This window comes from Suricata suricatta, chromosome 3 (genome assembly GCF_006229205.1).
Source record: "Suricata suricatta isolate VVHF042 chromosome 3, meerkat_22Aug2017_6uvM2_HiC, whole genome shotgun sequence".
Lineage (NCBI taxonomy): Eukaryota > Metazoa > Chordata > Mammalia > Carnivora > Herpestidae > Suricata > Suricata suricatta.
Window position 1 is genome coordinate 7,977,251 of NC_043702.1, and position 16,324 is coordinate 7,993,574.

At 48.4% G+C, this 16,324-nt stretch overlaps 1 protein-coding gene across 13 annotated transcripts in view; it reads left to right on the plus strand.

Moving 5' to 3' along the window:
- GPR55 (G protein-coupled receptor 55) overlaps positions 1 to 16,324 on the plus strand; it is a 65,009-nt gene that overhangs the window by 3,868 nt on the left and 44,817 nt on the right. For 2 of the 13 annotated variants that reach the window (XR_003906428.1, XR_003906420.1), the window contains exon 4: positions 1,750 to 2,203. The exons of 7 other annotated variants lie outside the window; for them this stretch is intronic. The gene's annotated coding sequence lies outside the window, so the exon portion shown is untranslated. Of the gene's footprint in view, positions 1 to 1,708; positions 2,204 to 3,224; positions 3,395 to 5,448; positions 5,681 to 9,709; positions 9,900 to 13,510; positions 13,534 to 16,324 lie in introns of those variants that run through there. 4 more of the 13 variants (XR_003906417.1, XR_003906421.1, XR_003906418.1 and 1 more) reach the window with 4 other exon arrangements.

Here is a 16,324-nt window from a genome sequence, read left to right on the forward strand (position 1 = left end):
TCTCCCGGGTGCGGCGCCTGCGCTTGGCGGCCGGGCAGTCGGCGCGCCTCCACAAGCCGTCGCCGGAGCGCTTGGACCGCCGCACGGCGCAGTGGCCCGAGCTGCTGTGGCCCCTCGTGGCTCGAGTGGACGAGGGCCGGGAGGACTGACCGGCAGGGGCCTGCTCCAGAATGTCCTCCAGGGTCAGGCAGCGCTGATCGCTCTTCCAAAGATCGCCGAACGGCGGGACCTGGCCGTGGCCCTCGATGCGCTGGGCCGGAGCCCGTTGCTGTGACTCATCCGTCCTGTCATTCGGGGCCTTGGAGGGCCCGGCCCCAGGCTCCATGTCGGTCCGGCTCTCTTGCCCCTCTGGGCCCGGGCCTCGGCTGGCCATGGGACAGGCTGCCCTTCCCTGGAGCATGTCACAATACACCTGCGCCCCACCTCTTCCTGTTCTGCAAGGGCCTCCCCCCTCTATTATTCGGGAATCTTCCACCAAAGGGAAGTTGGTGTTGCGCTGCTCTAACGCGCCAGCTGCATTTAGTTTCTGTCATTTTCTACCGCTTTGATGTCCAAAGGGCAAAAGCCTTTTACCCCGTGGAGGGACCATTATGCCCAAGCCTCCAAGTAAAACAGCTTTTTGTGCACCTCGTGCACATTTAAAAAGCAGTGTCTCTGGATGCTCACTGCATCTGGGATATTTGAAAAAAAGGAAGAACAAGAGGCTGGTTCTAGTCGGCTGAGCCCGGAAGGCAGACCTGCTGAGGCTGGAGCCTCCTGCGCTCTCGGGATGATCTGGGAGCCAGGGGCCTGGTCCAAGCCTGAACTGCTGGGGCTGCAGGACGTGGTTTGGGGTCCCCTTCCATCCAGTCTTCTGTGTGCATGTGTTAGAAAAATCTAGCCGGTCGTTATTGTAGTTCTCCTTTGCCACTCACGCAGAACTGCATGGACACTTCTGATCACCAAATAGGTGTTTTCCCTACACTGAGCAATTCTGTGACGCCAGAATTAACTCAATTCTTCTTCTTTCTTTAAAAATGTGTATTTCTTTTGAAAGAGTGCGCGCTCGCTAGCGCAACTACATGAGTGGGGCAGGGGCAGAAAGAGAGAGGGAGACAGAAGATCCAAAACAGGCTCTATGCTGAGGGCAGTGAACCCCATGCCGGGCTGGAACTTACCAACCATGAGATCATAACCTGAGCCGAAGTCCCATGCTTAACTAGCTGAGCCACCCAAGCGCCCCACTTTAAGCAAATTCTGACACCGTCTTCCTGGAGGCAGTGTCAGATCCTAAGTTCCATAAGTCTGCCTCCACCTTCAGATGCCAATCGTTACCTGTGCTTCTGACCAGTTGGCTGTGAATCTGAGATTCCCACTGTCCCCTCCTCGGGTTTGACTGATTTGTCAGAATGGCTCAGAGAACTCAGGGAAACAGTGTACTTACTGTTTCCCAGTTTATTACAAAAGGATTTGATAAAAGACAGATGAATCCAGATGGAAGGGATGTGTAGGGCGAGGGGCGTGGGAAGGGGTGCGGAGCCACGATGCCGCTCTGGATGCACTCCCTGACCTTCCATGTGTTTATCAGCCTGAAAGTTCTCAGAAGCCCAACACTGCTGGGATTTTATGGAGGCTTGCTCATGTAGGCACAATCGATGATTGACTCCAGATCTCATAGAATGTTGTGGGTGATTCTTATTTATTTTGAAAAATCATTTATTTTAAATAGGTAAACAGACATGGTAGCTTCTGTTGGGCTCTCTTGGATAGCTTTTCCCAGGGGAGCCAGCTGCCACATCGTGAGGACACTCAAGCAGCCTGCGGAGGGGTCCACAGGTGAAGAACTTAGGTGTCCTGCCAAGCCACACAGGGAGCCATCTTGGAAGCTTTCAGCCCTAGGCAACCTTTCAGGTGACTGGACCCATGGCTGATACCTTGATGGCAACCTTGTGAAAGACCCACACTAGATACCCAGCTAACCTCCTCGCTGATAGCTGACCCTCAGAAAGGGGTCGGATATTATTGTTTGATGCCACTAAAGTTTTGTGATAACTTATTACACAACTTGACAATGATTCATATAATCCACCACCCCTAAGCCCTTCTCCAACCAATGTAGGAACTTTATAGAGAAACGGACAATTGGAGGTTATATAAATACTCTAGGTCTGTGGTAGGCACCTGATGGTCCCTCAAAGATGCCTATGTCCAAATCCCTGCAACCCGTGACTTTGTTAGGTTACCTGGTAAAGATGAATTAAAGTTTCAGATGGAATTACAGTGTCTAGTCCCTCACTTTAAAATAGGGAGGTTATTTTGGGTTATCCAGGTAGGTCCTGGATAAGGTCCTAAAAGGGAAGCAGAAGGGATGAGTCAGAGGAAGATGTGACTATAGACAAATGCCAGAGCGTTGGCTCTAAGGATGGGGGAGAGGGGCCATGTGCCAAGGACTGGGGGCAGCGTGTGGAAGCTGGAAACGGCAAGGGGACTGTCTTTGTCATCTTCAGCTGCTGTAACAAAAATATCATAGACCAGGGGTGCTTAAAATCAACAGAAATGTATTTCTCCTGCTTCTGGAGGCTGGGAAGTCCAAGATTGAGCTGCCAGCATGTTCAGTGACTGGCGAGACCCCATTTCCTGGTTCATAGTCATCATCTTGCTGTGTCCTCACATAGTGGAAGCGGTGGGTCAGAGGGCCTCACCCTCAAGACCTAATCAAGTCACTGCCAAAGGCCTCCCGCCCCCCACTCCCAACACCATCACATTAGTGGTTAGGATTCCAGCATGTGCATTTTGGCGGAACAGAAGCGTTCAGTGGACGGCAGACATGGATCTCCCCTTGAGCTTCCAGGAAGGAACACAGCACTGCCAGCATCTGCATTTTAGTCCTGCGAGACCTGTGTTGGGATTTCCAGTCCACAGAACTGTAAGAAAGCAAATGTGTGTTGCTTTAAACTCCTAAGGGTGTGGTAATTTGCAGCCGTAAGAAACTACTACAAAGTCACATAGCCAGGGAGCACCTGCGTGGCTCAGTGGGTTAAGCATTCAACTTTGGCTCAGGTCATGATCTCATCGTTTGTGGGTTTGAAGCCCCATGTTGGGCTCTGTGCTGACAGCTCAGAGCCTGGAGCCTGCTTCTGATTCTGTGTCTCCTTCTCTCTGACCCTCCCCCACTTATGCTCTGTCTCTCTCTCTCTCTCTCTCTCTCAAAAATAAAATGAAAACAACAACAACAAAAAACAAAGTCACATGGCCAGAAGGTGGCAGAGCCAGGATCCAAGTCTGGTCTGTCTAACCTGGAGCCCACCCACATACTGGACAGACGTACCTTTTCTGCTGCAGAAGGAGCTTGCAGACCTAATGACCGAATCACTTGAGCTGGAAGTGTGGCAGCTGTCTTGTGGGGGGAGACCAGGTAGGCTAATCTGGCTGCTTGGGAACCTGTGGCTACCACACACGTCAGATCCGTTAAATTAATTCAACAAGGAAGCCGCTAGACTCACGTGTCTCTAATGCTGTGGCAGCCTGGGTAAGGGAACCAAAATCTAAGCCTGTAAATGCCTCAGGATTAGGAGATCAAAACGCAGGGGCACCTGGGTAGCTTGGTCAGTTGAGTGCCTGAGTTCGGCTCAGGTCGTGATCTCACAGATTGTGGGTCATCCCGCATTGGGCTCTGTGCTGACAATGTGGAGCCTGCTTGGGATTCTTTCTCCCTCTCTCTCTGCTCCTCCCCACTTGTGCTCTCTCTCTGAAGATAAATAAATAAACTTAAAAAAATATAAAAATAAATCAAATCAAAATGCTAAGAACAATCAATCACAGCCAATGAAGACTTTAAGCTACATTCAGAGAATTTCCTTTCTTTACTTCTATACTTTCTCTATGTGTCTTTCCCATGACTCTGATCAGCTGAGCGCTCCTAACCAGTTCTGGCTTGGTGCTGCCCAATTTGAGTTGAATTCTGCTCAAATAAACTAAAAAATTTTAATAGGCCTCAGTTTATCTTACAACAGACCCTAATAGTACTATCTCCCTCAAAGTGGACAGTCACATACGTCTTTTGAATTTATGTATATATATTTTAATGTTTATTTTTGAGAGACAGAGTGTGAGCAGGGGAGAGAGAGAGAGAGAGAGAGAGAGAGAGAGAGAGAGAGAGAGAATCTGAAGCAGGTTCCAGGTTCTGAGCTGTCAGCACAGAGCCTGACTGAGGGCTCGAACTCATGAGCCATGAGATTATGACCTGAGCTGAAGTCTATCGCTCAACCCACTGAGCCACCCAGGTGCCCCGGATGTTGGGGCCCAGTAGGCAATAATAACCCTCAAACAATATTTGGCCTCTTGGGCCGCACATGTGGCTTCTGTTTATCCTATGATTTTCTCATTACTTTGCAAAGAGGCATATACTTTTAGGCTTTAAATCAACTCGGGTCAGTCAGTGACCTTTCCTTACTTTATTTTCTGGCTCTTTGTCTGCTGTTGGAAGTGAACATAATCCTCTCCCAAAAGATTTGCTTAAGGATAAGCATCCCACCCTTGAATAACTAATGAAGGGCCTTAAGGAATGTATATCTCCTCATAGAATTCTTCAGGCTCATCATATGTTTAAAACCAGACTATTATTAGGGGATTCTTCTTTTTGCAATGACTTAAACCTGTTACTTACTGATAAGAATAACCTTCCCTGGAGCATATCTTTACTTCAGGGATCTTGAACTATGTAATCCTTAAAGAAATGATGTAATCACCCATGGTATATAAGACCCTGGCTATCTTAATAAGCGTGGCTTTTTACCAACCACCATCCACGCTTGTCTGTCTTGTCTGTCATGTCTGTCTTGTCTGTCTTGTTCGTCTTGTCCATCTTCTTTTCTAGAGATATTTTCGCCGACACCAACCCCCTACTCGGGACCTTTCGACTGTGGTGCGTGGGTTGGTCCCCCACACTCGGACAGTCACACCTTTTCCTCCTATGGAAAAGGATCTGAAATTTGCTCATTTGGTATATACATATATATATACTTATATATGTATATATTTTTTTAAAGTAGGCTTCGCACCCAGTGTGGAGCTCAATGTGGGGCTTGAACTAACACCCCTGAGATCATGATTTGAGCTGAGATCAAGAGTCGGACGTTCCACGGACAGAGCCATCCAGGTGCCCCGGTCAGCATACATTTCTTGAATGTCCGCGATGTGCAAGCATTAAGTGTATTCTGTAAGGATATAATGGTGGCCATGACAGACATGAAAGTTTCTTGCCCACGTGGAGGCTGCCACTGGGGAGGAAGAGAAAGGCTCGTCTTCCCAATAACCCTGCCATGACCACCAGCCCCACTGTGGCCGAGAGGTTATATTCCATTCCTGTTGAGTGAGGAGCAGTTTTTGACCCCACGGTCTCTAATTCCTGAGCCGGGGCCTTAGTGCTTCTCTGAGGAATGGCTCACTTGTTGCTTTCTTGTGCTGCAGAATTCCGGCTGGGACCTGCAGCAAAGGCGGAGGAAACTGAGCCCAGTAGTGAAGTACTGGAAACCAGAGAAGCCCCGGGGCAGTTGGGACCTTGAAAAAAAGAAGGGGCCCAGGAAACTATAATTATGTCCAGAAGTCAGAGTCTTCTATTTTGTCAGCATGGAAAACTAGGCTATAAGAGAAACTTTGATGCTATTAAAAGACGTTCATGGGATATTGTTAAATGGAAAAATGAGGTTGCAAAGCAGTCTATCTTATGAGCCTCTTTCTGCTTTTTTGGGTGAAAAAAATGTACATATAGGGATTTTTTAAAAGCCGTATAAATATACTTCAATGTGTTGACTAGAGTGTAACTAGGTTATGGATATAGAAGTGCCAGGTTTAGCAAATAAAAAAATAGGACACCCAGTTAAATTTGAATTTCAGATAAACTGAGAATTTTTAGAACAAGCAAGGCCCACGCAATTATTCGTTGTTTATCTGAAATCCAAATTTAACGGGATGTCCTTTTTTCCTTTTTAATCCGGCAACCCTATGTGTGGGATTTTGTTTGTTTACTCGTGTGTTTCATATTAAAGATACAGTAATTTTGAAATTAAAGGGGGGATCAATCCGAGTCCTGCCTTGGTAAGAAGGATTAGTTAGAGGTGCGCGGGGATTCCTGCATTCCCAAGGGCCAAGGACTTGAGCGACGACCCGCAGCGCGGGCAGAGCGACTCCGACCACCAGGTGGCGCTGCCGGGCCGCGTTCCCGGAGGCCTGGGCTCACAGCGTCCCGGGAAGGGAAAGCTCAACCGTGCCTCGTCGGATCCGGGTGTTTTTCGGATCCCGGTGGCCCTGAGGCGTCCCCAGGGTCAAGGCCAGGAGGGCTTTCAGGAAGAGCCGGGTGTAAAGTTGGAGCTCTGCCCCCAAATCACACCCCTCGTCTACCCCCCACCCCCGCCCCCGTCCCTGGAACCGCTGTTGACCTTGTGGATGATCCCGGGGCTGAACCGAGACGGGGGCCACCTGCCTCCTCCTGCTCCCTTCCCCCCAGCTTGACCCCAGGCATCTCTCATTGACTCAGCGCCTATGCCTCTGGGGACGCAGCCCTTGCCCTGGGACACTCAACTGTGGGCAGACTCCAGGAGAGAGGAGGGGAGGCGTCTCCACGGCTTAGAGAAGGGAGGCTCTCGTTCCCAAGCAGAGAGAAAGGAAGGCTGTTTGGCGCATGTGCGAAGATGCTCAGAGATTGTAAAGGGCCGACTTGCGGAGCTTAAGTCCATACCTTGACATAGCATGTGTTGAACAAAAATGTTTAGGGAATGTTTTCCATCCATCCAATCGACAAATACTCTGAGACACTCTGTGCCTATTGCTGGGCTGGGCTTTGGGCATGAGATGCCCCTCCTCCTGGAGCTTCTATTTTTGTGGGAGAGAGACAAACAACACACAGAACAATACTGTTATTTCACATGATGTTAAGCTCTAAAAGAAAATTAAGCAAGGTAATGGGCTCCCAATTAATCCTACTCTTGTTTCCTGCCGGTCCCGGCTGGCAATGCTGCAGTGGGGAAGGAGGGACAGGAGGTGGGGGACAGGGAAGGCCACCAGCCTAGCCAACAACCCTTGATTCCATCTAGTGGGACTCCTGGGGAGAGTAGAATTCTGGGAGCTGCCAACGTATTGGGAACTGCCTGGCTGGAAAAAGAACCGTCCAGGGAAGAGGAGTTCAAGTACCTGGAGCTCTTTGTGTAGAACTGGGCAGGGGAGAGCTTCAGGGTCAGCCTGGCCCGAAAGGGAGAGGCAGAGAGAATGAGAGGGAGAACCAGAATCCTCAGCAGTCCTCAGAAGGCCTTGGCGGGACAGGTGTTGGGGAGTGTGATGGTTAATTTTATGTGTCAGCTTGGCTGGGCCATGACACCCATATATTTGGTCAAACATTCTAGATGTTTCTATGAATGTATTTTAAAGATAGGCGTAACATCTAAATCAATAGACTTGAGTAAATCAGACTGTTCTCCATAATGTGGGTGGGCCCCATCCAATCAGTTGAAGGCCTTACAACTGACCTCCCTCAAGAGAGGGGGAATTTATCAGCAGAATGCCTTTAGACTCAAACTCCAGCGTCAGCTCTTCCTTGGGTCTCCAGCTTACCCTGCAGATTTTGGATTGGCCAGCCTCCAGCATCATGTGTGCTAATCCCTTAAAACAAATCTCTCTCTTTCCACATCCTGTTGGTTTCTCGGGAGAACTCTGATCCAGGGAGCTGCAGGGCCCTGACTGAGATTGGCAGACCTGAGAATTCTCTGAGACAGTGAACATTTGATGAGCCGCTACTATGTGCTGAGCTCTGTGTCAGGCACCGGGCGCAGCAGCTCTCTGGACGTGGCTGCCACGTGAAACTCCAGAACCGGGTGGGTGGGCTTTTGCTGTCCCTGTCGTGGCTTTGAGTGGATATTTGGCCCCAAAGAGAGGCGCTGGGCCTGGGCAATGAGGGGAGAAAGCCTTCTATTAACAGCTCACTCCAGAATTCCTCTTGATGGGAGCGATCTTTGGGAAAACAGCGGAGAGTCACTTGGATTAGTGAGACCTGCAGGATGCTCACGTCCTCCCCCTTCCTCCCTACGTTGCCTTGTATTACCCAAGTTTCCAGTATCGTCCTCAAAAACCAGAGACCGCCAGGGAGACCGAGTCACGCATGTAAAAGCAAAGGGCTTTATTATGGGTTTACGCTGGCCAGGGCCTAAACTCGGGCTCACAGACTTTACAGGTGCAGTGGATCCGTGCCGAGAGCCCCGAACAAAGGCGGGGCAGGGCCTTTATGGGTTTGGGAAGGGGAGTTACAGGAAATTGTGACACAGGTACAGGGGTCCAATCATTATAGCATCACATCATTGGCAGTAACTAACCAATTACAGAATGGACCCAGGACCCTCAAGTAGGGTGTAGCTTCCAGTTCTATGCCTGCCCTTAGAAATGTTAAGGGTGTTAGCTAGCCTTTCCTGATTGAGTGTTACAAGGGTGGTCCCTCCTGCTTTGGGCAATGTGTGCCCTTCTATTGTCTAATGATTCTGAGAAAATGACACCTAGGCCTTCAAGGTCCGAGAGGAAACTGGAAGCTCAGACCTGCATCCTTACAGCCTCAGTGACTTTATCCGGCACCTGTTCTGTCCAGCCTTGTACGGGGCTGCAGTCAAGGGGGAGATGAGGTAGTTTCCTTCTGCTCTCCGGGAGCTCGAGTCAGGGTGGCTCATTCATGAGAAGACTAATACACCATGAGTTGCCACACACTTGCCCATAATTTAGGAAAGCCAACCATGAAATCTGGAAATGAAAAAATAAAAGAGAAAAATCCCTCGTCCCTCCCCCAACCTCCGGTTTCAAACTTGCCGCAGGGCAAGGAGTAACCTACCTACCAAGCCAGGGAACACATTGATTTTTGCTTTTGAGCTTCAGAGTCTGGCTCTTGGTGGTTTAAAGGTGATCTCTGAGAGTGATTTTGGCTAAAGGAATTTTAACTTCTTATACTGACCTTTGAACCTCTTGCTAATGCACCCCCCCTCCCGAGGAAATCTGGGACTTCACAGAATGGGGCCAAGGCTAGTGTGCCAAAGCCATCAGCAAGGTTCATTGCCAAATGGGTTTTCTCAGACGCCTGGGTCCTGCATAAAGTGGGCAGCCAGCAAATGCTTGTTCAGGGATTCAAACAAGATCAAGGCCCAAAGTCATAAAGTCCCCTGGAGGATGAGATAGCTAAGCCCTGAGGTGGCCTGCAAGGCGGGGGGGGGGGGGGGGGGGGGGGGGGGGGGGGGGGGGGGGGGGGGGGGGGGGGGGGGGGGGGGGGGGGGGGCGCTTGGAAATAAGCCCTGAAGAAGGGATATGATTTGCATAGCTGAGAAGGGCTTTGGGGCCTATCAGCATTTCCCAGAATGCCTTCTGTTTTCTTCTTGAGAAGTGGTGAGAGCCCACGGGGGTGATGGCTTTCTCGGTGCAGTTCTAGTATGAGTGGCCCTGACCACAAGCTGCCAGTACCACGCTAGAAAGAGAGAGAGCTTAACTGCTGTCTCCCAACCCCCAGGTTCCGTGAGAGCCTCATTCTGTAGTGGGTTGAATGGTGGTCCCCAAAATATATATCCACATTATAATTTATGGGACCTGAGAATATGACCTTATTTGGAGAAAGGGTCTTTGCAGACATAGTTGACGATCTTGAAACGAAGAGATCTATGGGATCCTTATCTGGATGGGCCCTGAATCCAATGACGAGTGTCCTTCCAAGAGCCAACAGGGAGGAGACATGCAGACAGAAGAAGAGAAAGCCACGAGAGTGTGGAGGCAGAGATTGGAGTGATGTCGTCACAAGCCAGGGGACGCCCGGAGCCACCAGAAGCTGGACAACGTGGGGCAGAATCTTCCCTAGAGCTTCCGGAGGGAGTGTGGCCCTGCTGACACCTGGATTTTGGACTTGCGGCCATTGGAGTGGCAAGACAATAAGTTTCTGTTGTTTTGAGCTGACTAGTTTATGCTAATTTGTTGCAGGAGCCCCAGGAAATGAAGGCACATTGCTGCCCACATTTTCTACTGATTCCTGGGGTGTGCGCCCCCATGGCTCTTCTTGCACCCCACCGTTTAGCCAGTCATACAAGTCAGAACCTGGGAGTGTCCCTCCACGCCCTCCTCATCGTCCCCCAAATCCATCCCAGCTCGAGCCCCAGATTGTATTTCCTGCTTGTCACTGAAATGTCACCTCAGCAGTTTCTCCCCTTATCAGCTCTTGTTGGCACCTTCTTCCTCTTCTTCGTGGCTCTTTTCATGGTTGCAATTTGCCTTGAGAACAGAAACCACGGCCGCTTGTTCTTCAGGGGGGTCCCTGGTGGCCTAAACAATGCCTGATGCTCAAGAAATGCTTGTCAAATGATTGAATAAATGAGCGATTGAATGGACAAATGCTATGTGGAGCCAGGGTAGTGCTGGAAAGAAATACAAAAGGTTTCCCCAGCAGAGTCCAAGGTCCACCCACTTAGGAATAGCCCCAGGTGTCCTAGAAGGTAAGATGGGGGAGGCTTGGCAGGGTAGGTAGACCCCCCCTCCTCCCCGACCTGAGCACAGGGCTGGAATGAGCCAGCCTCACAGGTCCTGGAGCCTGGCGCGGCCATGGAATCCTCATCCCGGGGCTCTGGGTGGTGGAAGACGCTTTCTCTCTGTTGGTATGGGGTTTGCCGGGTGCGTTGGCCATTCATTAAACTTTTCCAAAGGGTGTTGGCATCAGAGTGTCTGCAATCGGTGGGAGTTTTACCAGAGGCTGAATGGGGGAAGGGGGTTCCGGGAAAATGAGAGGTACACCCTTCCCACGGCCTTTAGGAAGACTTAAAAGGGAGGTTAGGCTAGTGTAATTCAGGGAGTTGTTCTAAAGTTCCCGTGTGGATGGCAGCTGGCTTATTACGAGGTGCTCTGTCCACCCTGCGGTTGTCCCCACCCCAACGCTTTATTTTGAAATGGTTAAACCTACAGAAAAGTTGAAAAAGAGAGTACATTAAATACCCCTTCCCCTAGTTTCTCCAAATGTTAACATTCGTCATATTTGCTTTCTCTTTCTCTCTGCCTTTCTGTGTTGCTTACTTTTATTTTGCTGAACAATTTGAAAGCAAGTTGCTGACATCTCGGATGCTTCACTTCTAAATATCTCCGCATCTCCTAAGAAGGATGTTCTGCCACAAAACCACGATACTATTTTCACAACCATAATAGCATCCAGTAGACCATCTGTATTCAAATCTCTCTGTTGTCCCCTACAGGTCCCCACATGTCTCTTAAAGCTGGATGTTTTCCAGAATGAAGTCAAGGTTCACGCATGATTGATACTTGGTTATGTCTCTTTGGTCCCCGGGGATCTCATACCGTCTGCCACCTTTTGGTTGTTGCCATTGCTATTGGCTTGTTTTTGGGACAGTGGCTTTTTTGAAGAGTCCCGGCCACTTGGCTTTGTGGAACATGCCCCATGCTGGATGCATCTGGTGATTTACTCTTGGCTAGATTCAGGTTTAACATGTTTGACAGGAGCGCCTCCTTGGGACATGAGTACTCCCTAGTCGATCACGTATAAGTGGTACTTGTATTGGGTCAGAGGACAGGTAACGTCAGGTTAACCTCTTGGTGATGCTGAGTGACGTTCTCCACTCTCTCCTTTGCGATTAGTAAGTAATTCGTGGGATCCTCACGTGGTCCCAGGATCAAGGGAGTATCCCGTTCTCCTAATAGTTCCTGGCAGTCGTGGATGGGGCTTGCCTGAATCAAGTACCACACTGGAGGTTGCAAAGTGGTGGTTTTTCATTCTTTTATTCCTTCCACATTGACCAACTGGAATTTACCCCATCTTTCCCCCGCCCTAAAAATCACAGTGGATTCATGGATTTTTAAAAACGTGCTGTATGGAGCAGCTGGCTGGCTTAGTTGGTAGAGCACACGCGTGACTCTTAATCTGAGGGTTGTGAGTTCGAGCCCCTCGGTGGGCATGGAGCCTACTTTAAAAATGTGTTGTAACCTGATACTATCATTATGCTTTTTGGCGGCCACATAATCCCACGCTGAGCAGTGGGGAGTCGGGTGGGTCAGCTCCTGTGTCCCTTTACCCGATCACACTTATCTTTGGCACCACAAGATATTCTGGACTCATGTTGTACATGTTTAGCCCCAGGGCTAGAATTAACCATTTCTTCAAGGAGTCCTGGCCCCCATCATGGAGGGTGACAGCTAGCCTGAACACAAGAACGCAGGGCTATATTGTGTATATAACATGCTCATTGCTATAGGACTGTCTGTCATGGAACAGAAGCTGGAAATTCATTTTTAAAACGATCATGAGTTCAAACTGATATTTCCAAATTTAACATTGTAGGGTTTTCCTTTAACTTCTTTTACTTATTACTAGTGTTTTCTTCTCTTACAGTCAAATATGTATTTCCTTAATACTATATTATACATAAAAGAGTTTCAGAATTACAAGACCAATGTTACTACTCATAGAACGCCTACTAAGTAAAGCATAAGATTCTTTTTTTACAGTCGATTTTGTTCTTAGAACAGATCCCATTAGGGAGGTACTGAGTACTGGAACTCATTCCTTGCTCTGTATTATCAGTCTGATACAGTATCCGTTTTGTCCCCGTTGGCACTCTACGGTAGGGCTTGCCTTATCCCATCGTTGCAAAATTTAATTTTAGTTTTTGCCTACATGAGACATTTATATAGTTCGAAGTTAAAATGATAGAAAAAAAAAGGAGTGTAAGAGAAGTCTCACCTCCCTCTCTGTGCCTTCCACGGTGTTCCCTCCCACCAACACACTTACCCCTTTTTCGTTAGTTTCTATTATATTTCCTGTGTTTCTTTTCATGAAAATAACACACACGTATTCTCATTTTCTCTGGTTTCTTATACAAAGACAGTAGGGTCTATTTCCTCTTTTTCACATTACCCTGAACTTTGTTACCCATTTAAATAGATCTCTGAGGCTTACTTTCATTTCCTCTTGTTTTAGAATGTTCTGACTTCACATGGAATCGATTCAGTGTTGACTTTTGTCAATGGACGCTGAGCATTAGGGAGGGCCCGGTGATGCCCTCGACGCCATGGCATTGGGAATATCTAGGTCCTCCTGGGGCTTGCACGACCTCCAGATTCTGAGAGTGGCGGGAAAGCAATAGGCGCAAATTAGGGTGAAGGTCACGCAGCAGGTTGACTTCTCCTGCCCTGGCCTCCAGTCCTTGGGCATCTCTTGGGATGTGGGTGGCTTTGGAGGTGAGGGTGGGGTGGGGTTGACCCCAGAGGATTAAGAAATATTGCAAGGCGTCGGGGCGCCTGGGTGGCTCCGTCAGTTAAGCATCCAACTTCAGCGTCAGGTCATGATCTCGCAGTCAGTGGGTTTGAGCCCCGCGGCAGGGCTCTGTGCTGACAGCTAGCTCAGAGCCTGGAGCCTGCTTCAGATTCTGTGTCCCCCTCTCTCTCTGTCCCTCCCCAGCTCACTCTCTGTCTCTCTCTCTCAAAAATAAAGACATAAAAAAATTAAAAAAAATTTTTTTTACAGGAATATTGCAAGGAGAGAAGCAGTTCTGTGACAGTCACTTGCCTCTGTCAAAGTACACACCTAAAAATTTTTGGAATAAAATTCACGTTACATAAAACTCAACACTATTCTAAAGAGTTTAGTTAGTGGTTTTCAGTACATTCACAAAGTTGTGTAACCACATGTTCATCACCCCAAAAGGAAACCTCATACCCCTTAAGAAGGTCACTCCCCATTTCCTCTTTCCCCCAGCCTTAGTCATCATAAGCTGCTTTCTGTCTTTATCGATTTGCCTATTCTTGTCATTTCATATCAATGGAGTCATACAGATGTGCTCTTTATGCCAGGCTCCTTTCACTGGGCTTCATGTTTCCAAGGTTCGTCCCTGTTACAAACATACCAGTATTTCATTCTGTCTCACGACTCACATTCCATAGTGCAGCTAGGACCCTGCCCACTTACCCGGCTATCAGCTGGTGAACTGCCGGGCTGTTTCCACCTTTGGGCCACGATGGTCAGGGTTGCTGTGAACATTCTTTTTTTTTTTTAATGTTTTTTATTTATTTTTGAGAGACAGAGAGAGACAGTGGACGCTTAACTGACTGAGCCACCCCGGTGCCCCTAAAATGGAAAATTTTTATATTATATATATATATTCTACCACAATTTTTCAAATTAAGAATAATAATAATTCATGATAAACAGGGTAACCATATAGATTATTGTCCAAACTGGGACACTTCGGATTGTGGAAGCAGATGATTTTAACCCCAGACCCCGCCCAGGTGCCCACCAAATACCTTTCTCTGGCCTCAGCTGAAGAATATCTATCTGTCTCGGTTGAAAGCGAGTGTCTTTCTAGTCTGGCAGGTGTTCAGTAGAGTAACTAGGGATCCCTCAATTAACAATGCCATGAAATAATTATTCCTGTTTTTTTTAATGTTTTATTTATTTTTGATACAGATAGAGACAGAGCATGAGAGGGGGAGGGGCAGAGAGAGAAGAAGACACAGAACCGGAAGCAGGCTCCAGGCTCTGAGCTAGCTGTCAGCACAGAGCCTGACGCGGGGCTCGAACCCATGAACATGAGATCTGACCTGAGCCGAAGTCGGAGGCTTAACTGACTGAGCCACCCAGGCGCCCCTATTCCTGTTTTATAACCTCAAACTTTTAAAATTTTGGCCATGAAACTTTTATTTTTTCTTTCTATTTTAGAGATGGAACACGGAGCAGGGGGGAGGGGCAGAGGCAGAGAATCCCAAGCAGGCTCCGCCATCAGCACAGACCCCAACGTGGGACTCAATCCTAATACTCTGACTCATGACCTGAGCCGAAATCAAGAATCAGATGCTTTCCCTACTGAGCCACCCAAGTGCCCCAGGGCCATGAAACTTTTAAAATAAAATTGCCACAGTAATTTTTAGATAACTTTCAGATTTGTGGTTTTATCCGAGAAATCTCTTCTACTTTGAGACTCTGACTTTGTTAGTATGTGTATGTGGAATACACCTTTCCTTCCTGCCTCGATCCTACCCTGCCTCTTCCCTCTTCCGTCTCAATCACATCCACCCAGCAAGGTAGGTCCCGCTTCAAATGCCCCCCTCAGCTGCCCAGCCTTTCCTGATCCAGTAAGCGGAGTTCCCCCACTTTCACACTTCACTGGTCCTTTATTTGGCATAAGGATTACATAAGATCTTGATTAACGAATGAATGTTATTAACATCCGCTTGGCTGGCAACCCTGAAAAATATCCGTGATTAAAATCATTAATAGCCATAAGAAAAAATTACCTTGGACCTCCCCTCTTTAAACCCTTTGGATTTGCAGGAGTTTGAGGGGTGCTTGGGGGCTGAGGCTTGGAGAAAGAATCTGATTTGGCCCTTGGCCATGGTGGGAAGTGACATTCCTCTTAGTGTTTTTCATATACAGGAAGTGGTAATTCTCACCCTCCCTGGTCTCAGAGCTCTGACTCACTGGGGCCCCCCTTCCCGCACCCCTCGGGCCCTGGCCTCCATGCTGCTAAGGCCTAAACAGTAAGGCGTCTGGCTGAAAAATTCCCCTGATGGGGAGGGGACACTGGTCCTGAGAAGTGTTACTCTCCCCATTCATGTGGTTTTGTCAGGACGCCTGGACACCACAAGCCTGGGCCTGGTCACCTTGATCCCACAGTTCATTGTAGATTGAAAACCAGTTCTAAAGGTCACCTGTCTCATTAAGTATTTCACGCCCCTTCCCCGAAGTTAAAAATATCACTCCTGTGTTTCTGCACTCCCATAGTACTTTGTGAGTATGCCTTGATGCAGTCAAAGTTTGGTCTATTTGAGGTTTCTTGCAAATGTTCAGCTAACATCACGCTTAGTATGTACCTGGATTCCTCTCCTATGGCCATGAATCCGTGGGATCACCAACTTCAAAGACAACAAGGACTAACCTTACAGGGAAATGGAAGCCTCATGAAACCAAAGGGCAGCATTATGAGAGCATAAAATGTGCATTTCAAGCTCATGACGAAAGTATATACTTGAACCGCTTCACCCCCACTAGGATGGGTATCATCAAAAATGCAGAAAATAAAATGTATTGGCAACGGTGTGGAAACATGGGAATGCTTGTGCATCACTGGTGAGAACGTAAACTGGTGCGGGCTGCCGTAGAAAACAGTTTGGTGGCTCCTCTGAGGGTTAAACATATCGAGGGACCATATGGCCCAGCAATTACACTCCTCGGTATACGCCCATATAAATAGAAAACAAGTGTTCCGGTTGGTGTAAGATTTAGTCTAAGAATGTTCATGGCAGGGCGCCTGGGTGGCTCAGTTGGTTAAGCATCTAGCTT